Source organism: Bos javanicus, chromosome 14 (genome assembly GCF_032452875.1).
Source record: "Bos javanicus breed banteng chromosome 14, ARS-OSU_banteng_1.0, whole genome shotgun sequence".
Lineage (NCBI taxonomy): Eukaryota > Metazoa > Chordata > Mammalia > Artiodactyla > Bovidae > Bos > Bos javanicus.
In genome coordinates, this window is record NC_083881.1 from 18,143,409 (window position 1) to 18,156,732 (window position 13,324).

Below are 13,324 nucleotides of genomic sequence, written 5' to 3' on the forward strand. Positions count from 1 at the left end.
TAGTTGACATGTGGCATGTGGGATCTTAGTCTTCCAACCAAGGATCAAACCTGAGTCTCCTGCATTGGATGGCAAATTCTTAACCATTAGACCACCAGTGAAGTCCCAGGAGTAAGTGTTTTCTCAAAGAGTATCTAGACATCTTTAGAGGAATACTCTGACAGTGAAATAAAAAGCATACCAGATCTCAGTATAACCAACTCTGCTGTACAAATGAGAAAACCAGGAAAGAAATGTTCAGGATGATGCTGAACAATTGAAATAGATGGGAAATGGCAACATCAGAGTGAAAAACCTATTTTTCTGACTCTTGGCCCAATGTACTCTTCATTATCATACACTGATATTCCTGTTATGATGCTGGTCACACAACTTGCAAATCGGACTTTTCTGTGTTGTGGAAACAAGTATGTGTTTACTGATTGGATTTTATATTCATATCACCTATAGACAGCATATTAAAAAGCAGAGACATTACTAGGCCAACAAAGGTCCATCTAGTAAAAGCTATGGTTTTTTTCCAGTAGTCATGCATCGATGTGAGAGTTGGACTATAAAGAAAGCTGAGTGCCGAAGAACTGATGCTTTTGAACTGTGGTGTTGGAGAAGACTCTTAAGAGTCCCTTGGACTGCAAGGAGATCCAACCAGTCTATCCTAAAGGAGATCAGTCCTGAATATTCATCGGAAGTACTGATGCTGAAGCTGAAATTCCAATACTTTGGCCACCTGATGCGAAGAACTGACTCACTTGAAAAGACCCTGATGCTGGGAAAGATTGAAGGCAGGAGAAGGGGATGACAGAGGATGCGATGGTTGGATGGCATCACTGGCTCGATGGACATGAGTTTGAGCCAGCTCCAGAAGTTAGCGATAGACAGGGAGGCCTGGTGTGCTGCAATCTATGGGGTCACAAAGAGTCGGACATGACTGAGTGACAGTTGAACTGAACTGAACTCATATCACCTAATTTGTTACTCTTGCTACCTCTTGGTTTTTCCTGCTTAAATGAACAAGACACTTCAAGAAGAAACTATTTTATACCTGCTTTTGCCTTGCCTCTTACTGGGTTTCTTGTGACACAGACTTGGGCATGTGACATGACTGAATGCAATAATAGGAGAAAGAACAGGACCAACTTAGTGATGCTAGAATCTAAGAGAATACAGAAATCCAGGACAGATTGTACAGCCAAGACATGGTTTATTTCTGACCTACTGGTTATAGTGGTTACCACCCCCCCACCCCACCCAATTAAGTGCACAAGACTAAGAATGAAAAGAGAAAACCTCTCCAAGCTTTTCTCTACAATTCTAATCTTATCTCCTATTAAATTATTTTTTACAGGTCAATAATGGTAGTAACATTCACTTCTTATTTCTGACTTAATGCTAAGCTAAGATATTCAATCTGCCTGCAATGCAGGAGACCCAGATCCAGTTCCTGGGTTGGGAAGATCCCCTAGAGAAGGGAATGGCAACCCACTCCAATATTCTTACCTGGGAAATCCCATGGACAGAGGAGCCTGTCAGGCTACAGTCCATAGGGTCACAAAGAGTCAGACACACTGAATGATTAACGCAAAAGATATTAAAACTAAGGGGAAAATAGTTATTTCTTATGAAGAGGTAATAGTATAGAAACCTTGGGATCAGATACATAGATAATACAATGTAAATACAGCATGCAGCACAGAAACTTTATGGTTTATGATGGTAAACAGAAGACAAAGGCTGGAAATCTCTTTCTCAAAGAGAAGCTACCTAAGCATCTGGAATTTGTTTTTCAGGTCAAGTCGAAGAAAGGAAATATATATGTGTAAAGGCACAGAAGTAGGGAGAACATAGCCATTTGGAATCAAAGTCATCTCTGAGATTAGATTATAGGATTTGAGAAGAAAAGCATCAAGAATTAAGTGAAAGCTGGATTTTCCAAGGGCATGTATTCCCAATATAATGTACAAAATAAGTAGAATTCAAGTAGTAGAGATATTGGTATTTGAAACAATAATAATTAAATGAGGCAAACCATGCAAAGAAACATGAATCAAGTCTTTTGTTCTCAGAGTGTTTGTTGTTATTAACTCATTGTACAGATGAGGAAAATGGAGGCACAAGGAGGTGAAGAAATGATGAGTTTTGAATTAAACTGGGCAGTCTAATTGCAAATTCATATTATATAAAAAGCTACACAACCATTATGGCAAAAAAGAAAATGATTCCAGGAACTTCCCCAGTGGTTCAGTGTCTAAGACTCCATGCTCCCAATGCAGGAGGCCCAGGTTCAATCCTTGCTCAAGGAAATAGATCCCATATGCTGAAACTATTAATAAGACCTGACACAGTCAAATAAATAAATATTTTTTTAAAAAAAGGAAGAAAATGACTCCAATGTAGTAGCCACCACTCACAATTCTCAAACCAATAATTCACACCCAGAGTTTTCCACACTTTAAAGAGAATAGTCCCAAGTGTGACTTAGAGTCCTTTGTCTACTCTACTATAATTACCTTATTATTTTTGAGGTAGGATGAAATGACACTGCCTTCTTTCTCCAATGGGCTCTGTAAAGAGGCACGGATTTACAAGTGGCTTGATTTTCAGGCAAGGATGAAAGGAAAATCATCAGTGATCTTGAGTGGAAAGAGCAGTCAGCTAAAGGAGATGATGAAAAAATGTTCTCAAATCACTGTCCGGTTGGCTGATCTCCAGCTCAGAATGAAGTGTTCATTTTCCCGAAGAACAGAGATTGCTCACACCCAATTACTTACACCTTGTAGGTAATCTCTCTCTCTCTTTTTTTAGACATGAAATCAATCACTGAACGAACCCTTTGTAAGTCAGGGGCATAACTGTCCAACCTTGTGGCTGTTTGTGATTATAGCTGGCAAAATGAAAGATTGTTCCGCAGATATGAGTAGTTAAAAGGAGAGAGCAAAAGAAAGAAGCAAGTTAATCTCATTTAGGAATTCCAAAATGAGGAAACCGACTCATGAGGAAGTCCATGGATCTCAATGGGGATGCCCAGGGCTCTGTTCTATTTGACCCTCAAAGCACAACCTTCGTCTGGAACAGGTGCTGATAAATGAAGGAGAAAAATCACACAGCCTAGTACTTCTATGCTAGAGAGGAAATGAAATTTCCCTTTGTTGAGTTTCCTCTCTGAGTCAGTTACCACTGTTTTCCCAGTTAGTGTACAGTACTGAGATTAGCTCCTGGAGAAGAAAAGTCATTTCCTTTCTCAGAACAGAATCTGCTAAATATTAGAATAATGACATTTGTAGCATCCCTACTGAGCAGAAATTATAGGATTCTAGGAAATTTAAACTTGAAGGATTCTCTTGGCTCTTCTATTGATAGCCTAAGATTTCATAGACCCAAAAGAATCTTACAAAGAGTTTCCTAAACATTTTGACAAGTATACTTCCAGAATAAGCATGAAAAAGCTGCAGGCCAAGGGCTAATGATGACCCTTGCATGCTTTCATATGTCCAGTAAATAAGAAGGAATTTTGCATTTTTTAACTATTGAAAATTTACCAAAATAAAGATTATCAAAATATCAAATATCAAAATATTTCAGTTCAAATTTCATTATGAATAAACAAAGATTTTTTTGAACCCAACCATACTCATTCACTTAAATGTTATCTTTGTCTCCTCTGCTCTAGAAGGCAAGGTTTGAGTAGCTACTAAAGAGATGATTGAAAGAAAAGTTGGGAGAAGAGTTATGACCAACCTAGACAGCATATTAAAAAGCAGAGACATTACTTTGCCAACAAAGTAATGTCTAGTCAAAGGTCCATCTAGTCAAAGCATCAAATCTAGTCTATGATTTTTCCAGTAGTCATGTATGGATGTGAGAGTTGGACTATAAAGAAAGCTGAGTGCTGAAGAACTGATGCTTTTGAACTGTGGTGTTGGAGAAGACTCTTAACAGTCCCTTGGACTGCAAGGAGATCCAACCAGTCCATCCTAAAGGAGATCAGTCCTGGGTTTTCACTGGAAGGACTGACGTTGAAGCTGAAACTCCAATACCTTGGCCACCTGATCCGAAGAACTGACTCATTGAAAAGACCTTGATGCTGGGAAAGATTGAAGGCAGGAGGAGAAGGGGATGACAGAGGATGAGATGGTTGAATGGCGTCACTGACTCGATGGACATGAGTTTTAGTAAACTCCGGGAGTTGGTGATGGACAGGGAGGCCTGGCATGCTACAGTCCATGGGGTCACAGAGAGTCAAACCCGACTGAGTGAACTGAACTGAACTGAACTGAAACAAACGATATGACTAAAGTACTTAACTATCTGGCCCTTTACCAGAAAAAAAAAAGTTTGTCTATCCCTGGTCTAGAGTATCAAGGAACTGAAAGTGAGTGAGAAGAATATCTTCTTTGGCTAAAACTACAGCCTAATAGAAGTTGAATATTTCTAAAAGATGTTTGCAACAATCCAGTTTAGTTTATACAGACCTATGGAGGAACAAATAGATCCACTCATTTCTGGTGAATATGACTGAAGCAAACTGAAAACTGGCCTGAATATATTTACTCAGTTTGGCATATGACACTTCAGTCAAATTAAATTCACCAGTGAGCTGCCAAATTCTCTAATAATGATTGTGCTGAACAACATGAAATCACAGTTATTGTAGGTCAGAAATAATTAAATATTGGCGATTTTCTAGGGTTCAGATGACTTCATAAGATGCTTTACAAAGAAAGGAGTCTGTTTTAATATCCATCCTCGTCAGCTTTCCTCTGTCAGGCTTTGCACTTGATTTTGCTTTATTTTCCAACATTTTACATAATGTATGCATAGCACATTTGTTGGCAATCTAGTAACTAAAGAATAAGTTAAAGTTCTTCCTAAACAATCAACAATAGGAAGAGTGTTATGAAGAAAGGATTGATACTCAAAATAAGAAGTAAATTCTAAGGCATTCCTTAGGACTTGGTGTGTTGCTCTGAGTGACACAGGAAAACTGGCATGAGGAATGTCAGTGCTTGCCTTGGATACTGCAATAGCTAGTACATTTATCGTCAGAGCACTGGAGTCAAGTTTCTTTTGTCTCTTTACAGTGACAGAACAAAAATTATAAAGAGTCCAAGATATATGTTGCGCATACATATGTACAGTCAGCCCCAGGCAACTCGGGTTCCACATTTATGGATTCAGCCCAACGGGCTGCACCTCCCTCTGCTCTGCCTTTACATCGTCTCCTCTTCCCTCTAGCTCCTTCTTATAAGGACACCCGTGATGGTCTTTAGGGTTTCCCAGACAATCCAAGCTAAGTGTCATCTCTCAAGACCCTTAATCACATCTTTTGCCACATAAGGATATAATATTAATATTCACAGACTCCGGGGATTAGGAAATGAATGTGTTGGAGGGATCTTTTTTTTTTTTCAGTCTACCACAGTACATTAACATCATATTAAAGCATATTTTGAAGAATTGTTTTTTAGTTTGGGGAAGATAAATGGAAGTGAGACTGAAATACTCTTTCCCAGGTGAGTTAAATTCATGGAATTATGGATACGGAGGGTTGTCTATACTAGAGCCATTTTATATGAGCATTCAAGGCTTTTGGTATTCTCAGGGGTCCTGGAACCCCAGCCCCTGCAGATAACCAAAAAATAACTGTATAAGAACGCTGTTTGTATGGATTCCAATCAATACCTTTTTCCATGTTGAGCCATTTTTTTAGAATTTTATAAAATAATTATTATTATAAAACTTGGTCAAAATAACAAGTCTTCAGGTACAGTCAGTTAATATTTTCTCACTGTTTAGCAATTGTTTATTACTTTATTGATTTACTCTTTCACTACAGACCCTATGAAAGCTAGTGATGTGACAAACTAATTGATCATGAATCTTGTAAAACCTAAGATCATTTCTAGGTCATAAATATGAATTCACTAAATGGCAGTAGAGAGAGAAGTAAAATATCAAGTGATTCAAAGAACAAGAGCAATTTCCCATTTTAACCATAGCCTCAGCTTTATCCAAGCAAATCAGAGTTGTATGTTATGTATAGCCATAATCAAAAGAAATGTTTCAACAAAAATGTGATATGGGATTAGGGAAGAAAATGGATGAAGGATAAGTTTATCCTATAGAAATATATTTATCCTAAAAATATAAACCAATCAATAATTCATAAAGACTAGCAGGTGATTTTGTATTCACATAAAGTAAGAATTGAAACTTATCCTAGATAGCTTCAATTTTTTTTAATATAACTGTTTTTATTCCCTGTAATTGTTACACTTAGCACAAATGACATCTTGAAAGGAAAAATTTGTTCCTTCACAGATTTAGATGCTAGCAGCCTGAAATAATGGGTTTAGACAAGGCTGCACTCCCTTCAGAAGCACTAGGGGAAAATACATTCCCTGCTCCTTTTAGCTTCTGGTGGCTGTCAGCATTCCTTGGCTTATGGCAGCTCTCCACTCCTCGTTGCAGTGTGTCGATTTCTCTTTGCTGTGACTTCTCTTATTGCAGAGCACAGCTCCAGGTGCACAGGTTTCAGCAGTTGTGACACACAGGGTCTAGAGTATACCTCTTTCTCATAAAGACACTTGTGATGGTATTTAAGGTTTATGAGATAATCCTAGGTAAGTGCCTTCTCTCGAGATCCTTAACTTGATCATATCTTTTGCCACATGAGATATTGTTGACAGATTCCAGGCTTTAAGAAGTGAATATGTCTTTGGGTGAACACTTTTTTTAGCCTGCCACAGTTACAATGACATTATATAGACATACATCTTAAAGAATTGCTTTTACATTTTCTGAAAATAAATGAAAGTGAGATCAAAATATCTTTTACCTTGGAGCCAATTAAGATTATTTTAGTATAAGATAGGTCATGGTCTTCTGCAAAAGCATTACTTTCTTGGTAAGCTAACTCTACATTACTGTAAGTAGATATTTATGGTACTTGTGAATAAACAACAGTCTTTGTAGATACACATTACCAGGTATTACACAAAGCCCAGTCTTCAAAAATGAAGAAGAGAAACTAAATGAATTATCAAAGAAATTGCTGTTATCCACTTTTCAGTGGGTTCATTTTTTTACCCACAAGAAATATTCCTCAATAAAGACCTTTCATTTGATTAAAAACAGACTCTAATAAACGTGGGTTAGGATCACAATGATAACCTATATTCAAGAACATGAATAAAAAGTGCTCTTGAAGAGAAAGGCTCACATGTGTTCACATTTGATACCGGGAAATAATTGTGTGCTGTTGGGGAGTGATTACTACCAGCTGTAGTAAGCAAGTACACCACACAATAATATCTCATCCGTACAACTGCTTGGAAAATGTCTTTCCTTCTCTCTCTTTATTCTTCTCCCAAGAGTTTCATAAAATATGACCAAACCTTTCCCCTCTTACTGATCATTGACCTTTTTCAAATCCCTATTTACGAAAAGAGAAAGACTTTGAATCTTGACGAACACCAAGAAGAAACACGAAATTTGCATGTTCTTCCCAAGAATAAGATGGGCAAGACCATGTCACTTTATCCTTTCTTCATATACTGTTATGACACATTTTCTATTGTTTCCAGTGGCACCAGCAAGTTTTTAATCTGAATGACCAAGAAAAATCACTAAAATACAAGAAAACAGTTCTGAGAAAAAGGAGTTCAGATCTCACTAATGCATCATTTATCTATAGACTCTTATCTTTGGAAATAATTTGAAACGCTATCCTGACTATGCTTGAATTTCAGGGCGGCATATGCTGAATGACTCCTCCACCATAAATCACTTTCAGAAAGCCTTCTACCTTGACCCGTCTTGCTTTATCTGAGCTCATCAGGGTTCTGGAGAGAGATTTCTAGAGCATTAGGAAAGGATAGTGGGGAGAGGGTGGAGAAAATTTGAGAATATCTTGATTAATAAAACACGTCTGGCTTGCAGTTTTTCTGTTTTAAATTGTAATATCCCAATAATATTTTTGTCTTAAGAAAATGTTCCCAATTTAAACAAGTGAAAAAAAAAAAAGACAAAGGGATATCATTGCCTTAATCTTTTTAACAGTAAAGATAGGAGAAAGAAGATAGGAGATACTATTGGCGTGGACATTAGGACTTTTTTTTTTTTTTAACCTGATACAGCTAAATGTAAATTAACCAAGGGAATAGAATTTGGCCAAAGCACTTACTGTGTCCTAAAGTATGGCTAGCAGAGCTGAGTAATTATGGAACATTTTGTGTTTAGAAAGAAGGCAGAGCTACATATAATCAGTTAATCAACCAAGTAGAAAGTGTTCTCTTTGACTAGATATCACTTCTCTCTACCACTCAGGTATGGACTGATGCCCACATGAGTAAAAGGTCCCTTTGCAACACATATCTTAGCACTCAACACGCTGCATTTTAGGGACTGCCCGGGTGGGCCAGTGGTTAAGATTTTTACATTCTAATGCAGGGGAAGCAGGTTCAATCCCTTGTTGGGGAGCTAAGATCCCATGTGCCTCACAGCCAAAACGCCATAATGTAAACAACAGCAGCAATGTTGTAACAAATTCAGTAATAATTTTAAAAAAAACCTAAATTTTAATTGACTGCCCTCCCCCATTATATGCCTACCTCAATAAGAAACTCTGTGACAAGCTGTGTTAGCCTATCTTATTAAAATCAGACTAGAGCAAAGTATATAGAATTTATCTTATGTAATAAGCATTTGTTGAATGAAAAAGGGAAGAAAAGCTATCCTATGAAGAGGGAAAAATAGACTCACACAATCAAAAGCACAGAGTCCTTCTGGTTGAGGCTGAGATCTGAAGATATATAAATTCATCCCCTGTTCATTATGGTCTACCCAGTCTCATGTCAACTATCAGTATGTGCGTGCATACTCAGTCCTGTTCGACTCTTTGTGATCCCATGGACTGTAACTCACTAGGCTCCTCTGTCCATGGGATTCTCCAGGAAAGAATGGGCTGCTATTTCCTTAATCTAATAATAAAAGAACAATTGTTCTGGGCCAGATGTATTACATATATTACCTCTGTAGCAACAATAACTTTAGAGAGGTTAAGTATTACTATCCTTACTTCAGGAATAAAAGAATTATACTCAGATATACTCCTGCCCTTAAGCAGTCATTTTCAATTTTAAGCTCATTCACGTGCAGATCTTAAGCCGATGTTCTTACATTACACCACCCTGCCCTGTGTTTCCTTCACCCTTAGCAATGAAAAGGTTGATGAAAACTGCTTTCATCTTATCTGTACATGGCACTGTACAGTACCACATTCATGCTACATGATGATAAAATATGGCAAAGGATTACAGATCAAATGATAGAAGCACAAGTGATCAGAGAGTAAATGACAGGGAGATTGCCCAAGACTGTGAAAGGAGAGATGGCAGAACAAACTGTGAGGACCAGCACTCTAAGCCTGGTCTCTTGCTGAGGCTTAGATAAGGCGACTTAATCTCAGAGAGGGATTTGAAATTAAAAGACGCTTACTCCTTGGAAGAAAAGTTAGGACCAACCTACATAGCACATTGAAAAGCAGAAACATTACTTTGCCAACAAAGGTTCATCTAGTCAAGGCTATGGTTTTTCCAGTGGTCATGTATGGATGTGAGAGTTGGACTGTGAAGAAAGCTGAGCGCCGAAGAATTGATGCTTTTGAACTGTGGTGTTGGAGAAGACTTTTGAGTGTCCCTTGGAGTACAAGGAGATCCAACCAGTCCATTCTGAAGGAGATCAGCCCTGGGATTTCTTTGGAAGGAATGATGCTCAAGCTGAAACTCCAGTACTTTGGCCACCTCATGCAAAGAGTTGACTCATTGGAAAAGACTCTGATGCTGGGAGGGATTGGGGGAAGGAGGGGAAGGGGATGATAGAGGATGAGATGGCTGGATGGCATCACCGACTCAATGGACGTGAGTTTGAGTGAACTCCAGGAGTTGGTGATGGACAGGGAGACCTGGCGTGCTGCGATTCATGGGGTTGCAAAGAGTTGGACACGACTGAGTGACTGAACTGAACTGAAAACACTGGACCTCCAAGCAAAGTCAAAAATGTAATGTCCAAAAGTGCAGAGGGAACCCAGGTGATTTCTAACTCCAAGTCACCACAAAGACTACTGTGAAGAGCCCACAAATAATGATGCATGTGGGCAGGAAAGGAGACTCCTTCTGGAATATTCTGCTATGTATCAGACCATATAAGGTTTTGCACAACCCTTCAGGAAAAGATGAGGAGGAATCTCTAATAAAGACAGAAACTGAATTTCAAGGCGTATCAACAAAATGAGAGCTCAGAGTAAAGTTTAGTTAAATAAGTCTTTTTTTTTTTTTTAACATAGAACGTTTCATGAATGTGTGTGTCGTCCTTGCTCAGAGTCCATGAGCAACACAAATCTTCTTTGTGTTGTTCCAGCTTTAGCATATGTGCAGCTGAAGCAAGCATTTGATATGTCTTGAAACAACATACCACGTCATTTTTCACATTCTTGAGACTGCTGGGAAAAATTCATACCTGGTATACTTTGATGAGACCATTTATCATTTTGATCATATTGTCCCTAACCTTTTCCTATTTGGAAAACAACAACAACAACTTTAGTTCCATAGTTTCTTCCCATGGGAAAAATAAATATCTATTGAACATATTCATTTTCCGCTATTAAGATATTGTTTTGTCCAGTGGCTACCAGGCCTGACTAGCATTCACTATTACCTACAGTGAATAATTTTTAAGTGTATAGTCCTGTATTCTATCCTTAGGAATCCCAATTCATTGGTTTTTTTCAAACCCCAAAATAATGGTAAAGCAAAGAACACTTAAATCCACAGTACAATCTGGCTGAAAAATGGGGGCTCCTGACATTCTGATTCCATTGTTCACCAGTTGTTCTTAGTCACTTCAGTTGTGTCCAGCTTTTTGCAACCCTATGGATTGTAGCCTGCCAGACTCCTCTGTCTATAGGATTCTTCAGGCAAGAACACTGGAACGGGCTGCCATGCTCCTCCAGGGATCTTCCTGACCCAGGGATCGGACCTGGGTCTTCTGCATTGCAGGCAGATTCTTCACCTCTGAGCCACCAGGGAAGCCCTGTTCATTGACTAAAGCGATACAATCCACATGTTTGGAAACTGCTTGGAAAAAAAAAATCAGAAAAGAGGTAACAAACAGATCTATCAGTGATTCAGCATTTAAGTATAACTAAAAAATTTTTTTTAATTTAATAGAATTATTAAGAAACAAGATTATTTTATTAAAAAGTTATTTTCAGGGACTTCTCTGGCGGTCTTAGTGGTTAAGATTCTGTGCCTCCATTGCAGGGGGCATGGGTTCCATGCCTGATTCGGGAACCAAGATCCCACAGGGCATGCTGTGTGGCCACAAAAAATAAAGGTGGGGGGAGGAGAGAAAGGAAATTATTTTCAAAAGATGGAAATTGGTGATATACCTATTGAAGTCTGAAAGGAACTCAAACATCTACACTTTCACTGGCAATGAGGTCTGACAGCCAGGGAGTCCAAAGCGCTGATGGTACAAAAATAACCACCTGTTGCTAGGCAGGAGAAACAACCAGGTGGGATACATCCTCCACAGAGGAAATCTGAACTGGCTGTTGGCTTCCTATGGGATGGAAAGAAGGAGGTAAGCTGGCAGCAGGGAGGTTGAGAGAAGGAAATCTGAGCAGATTTCCTAGCCTTCTTCCATGTGGGAAAGGTAGGATTGGATTGGAGAGACTGTAAAACAGGAAGATTGACAAGAAAAGCATATGTGTTTAAGGCACATGTAAACTATTAGAATGCTATGGAAACACATAATAACTCCTCTGAAGTTACAGCTATGTCCAAATGGATATGAAATCAGGAGTTTCCTCAGGCACTATCGTTCTACAAAATTTAAATGTCTATTAAATGCTCTTCTGCGAAAATAGTATTTTCAGGAAAATAAAGTTTTACATATAGAAGAAGTACAAGAATGAAGGACTATGCTACCAAATCCAAATTCTTAAGGCTTATTGAAATGAAAGGCTTCAGCTTTTTTGACATGTGTGATATCAAACTAAACAACAAAAAGTAATATTTACATTTATTCCTCCCCTTTCTTTCTGATCCTCTCTTCAGTGAGGTAAAGGAGAAAATAAAATATCCTAAAGTAAACATTTATAGAGAGAAAACAATCCATAAATAGAGTACACAGATCAATAATCATCTGAATAGCTGAATGCATCTCATCAACTTGGAAATTAACTACAAACGATGTAGCTTATTTCAAATGCAGTCATCAATGCTGTGCCTTGTTCTAAGTGTTGGATCTTCACTCCTCATTTCAATCAAGTAGTGTATTATTATCCTCATGCTTCAAAATATGAAACTGATATTGAGAGATATAACTTTTTCAAATAAGGGGTAAGTGGTAAGTTTGAGATTTGCTGCTAGGTATGGCCAAGATTTTTTTTTTTAATATTTTAAAAAGGCATTTCTAAGAAGTTAAATATACATGTAACAAAACTCTCTCAAGCCTTCTCAGAGCATATTGATTCAAGGTAGGATAAAATATTAAGAAACTAGATTATCTCATTCCTAAGGCTAGAGCTGATAGAAGAAAGTGAAAGTGTTAGTCACTGAATCGTGTCCAGCTCTTTGTAGTCTGCCAGGCTTCTCTGTCCATGGGATTTCCTAGGCAAGAATACTGGAGTGGGTTGCCATTTGCTTCTCCAGGGGATCTTCCCAACCCAGGGATCAAACCCAGATCTCCTGCATTATGGGCAGTTTCTTTACCATCTGAGTCACCAGGGAAGCCCCCAGAGTTGATTAATAATGGCAAATTAATAGGATGTTTGGAGGAGTGGGGAGAAAAGTAAAAGACACTGATAAAACAAGAAAGAGATTGTTAGTTTACTTTCTTCAGGTTGCAAGTGACAGAAAAGTTAAACTCGATTAAGCAAAAATGATCTTTTGGTTTATGACTTACCTACCTGTGAACCCCGGTCATGGGGACTCCAGGGACTCAAACCTGAAGCTAGAACTCAGTTTCTTCCCATCTTCATTTTCTGCTCCCAGGTGGCAACCTCCATCTAAAGTTATATTTTTTAAAGATCTCAATTAAAACAGAAATGAAAAGTACACAGTTTGTTTTTGTTCATCCCTCCAAAATTATTCTCAGTAATTGTTCCTAATTCTAGTTGGCACTAGGTATAGATAGGAAAGAATACAGAGGCCAAAGGGGGAGAGATTGTGGGGTAAGGCCGGATAGATCCTGACCTGAAATATGCAGACTGATATTGCACAAGGGTTGGTTCCCTTAAAAAATTCAGGGTATCACAAAA

The 13,324-nt window shown here is 38.3% G+C and overlaps 1 non-coding gene across 1 annotated transcript; it reads right to left on the reverse strand.

Moving 5' to 3' along the window:
• Positions 1-10,332: 10,332 nt before the first annotated feature.
• LOC133260865 (U6 spliceosomal RNA) lies at positions 10,333-10,442 on the reverse strand. Its single transcript, XR_009741005.1, has one exon. It is a non-coding gene; the product is annotated as a U6 spliceosomal RNA (small nuclear RNA).
• Between the last annotated feature and the right edge of the window lie 2,882 nt (positions 10,443-13,324).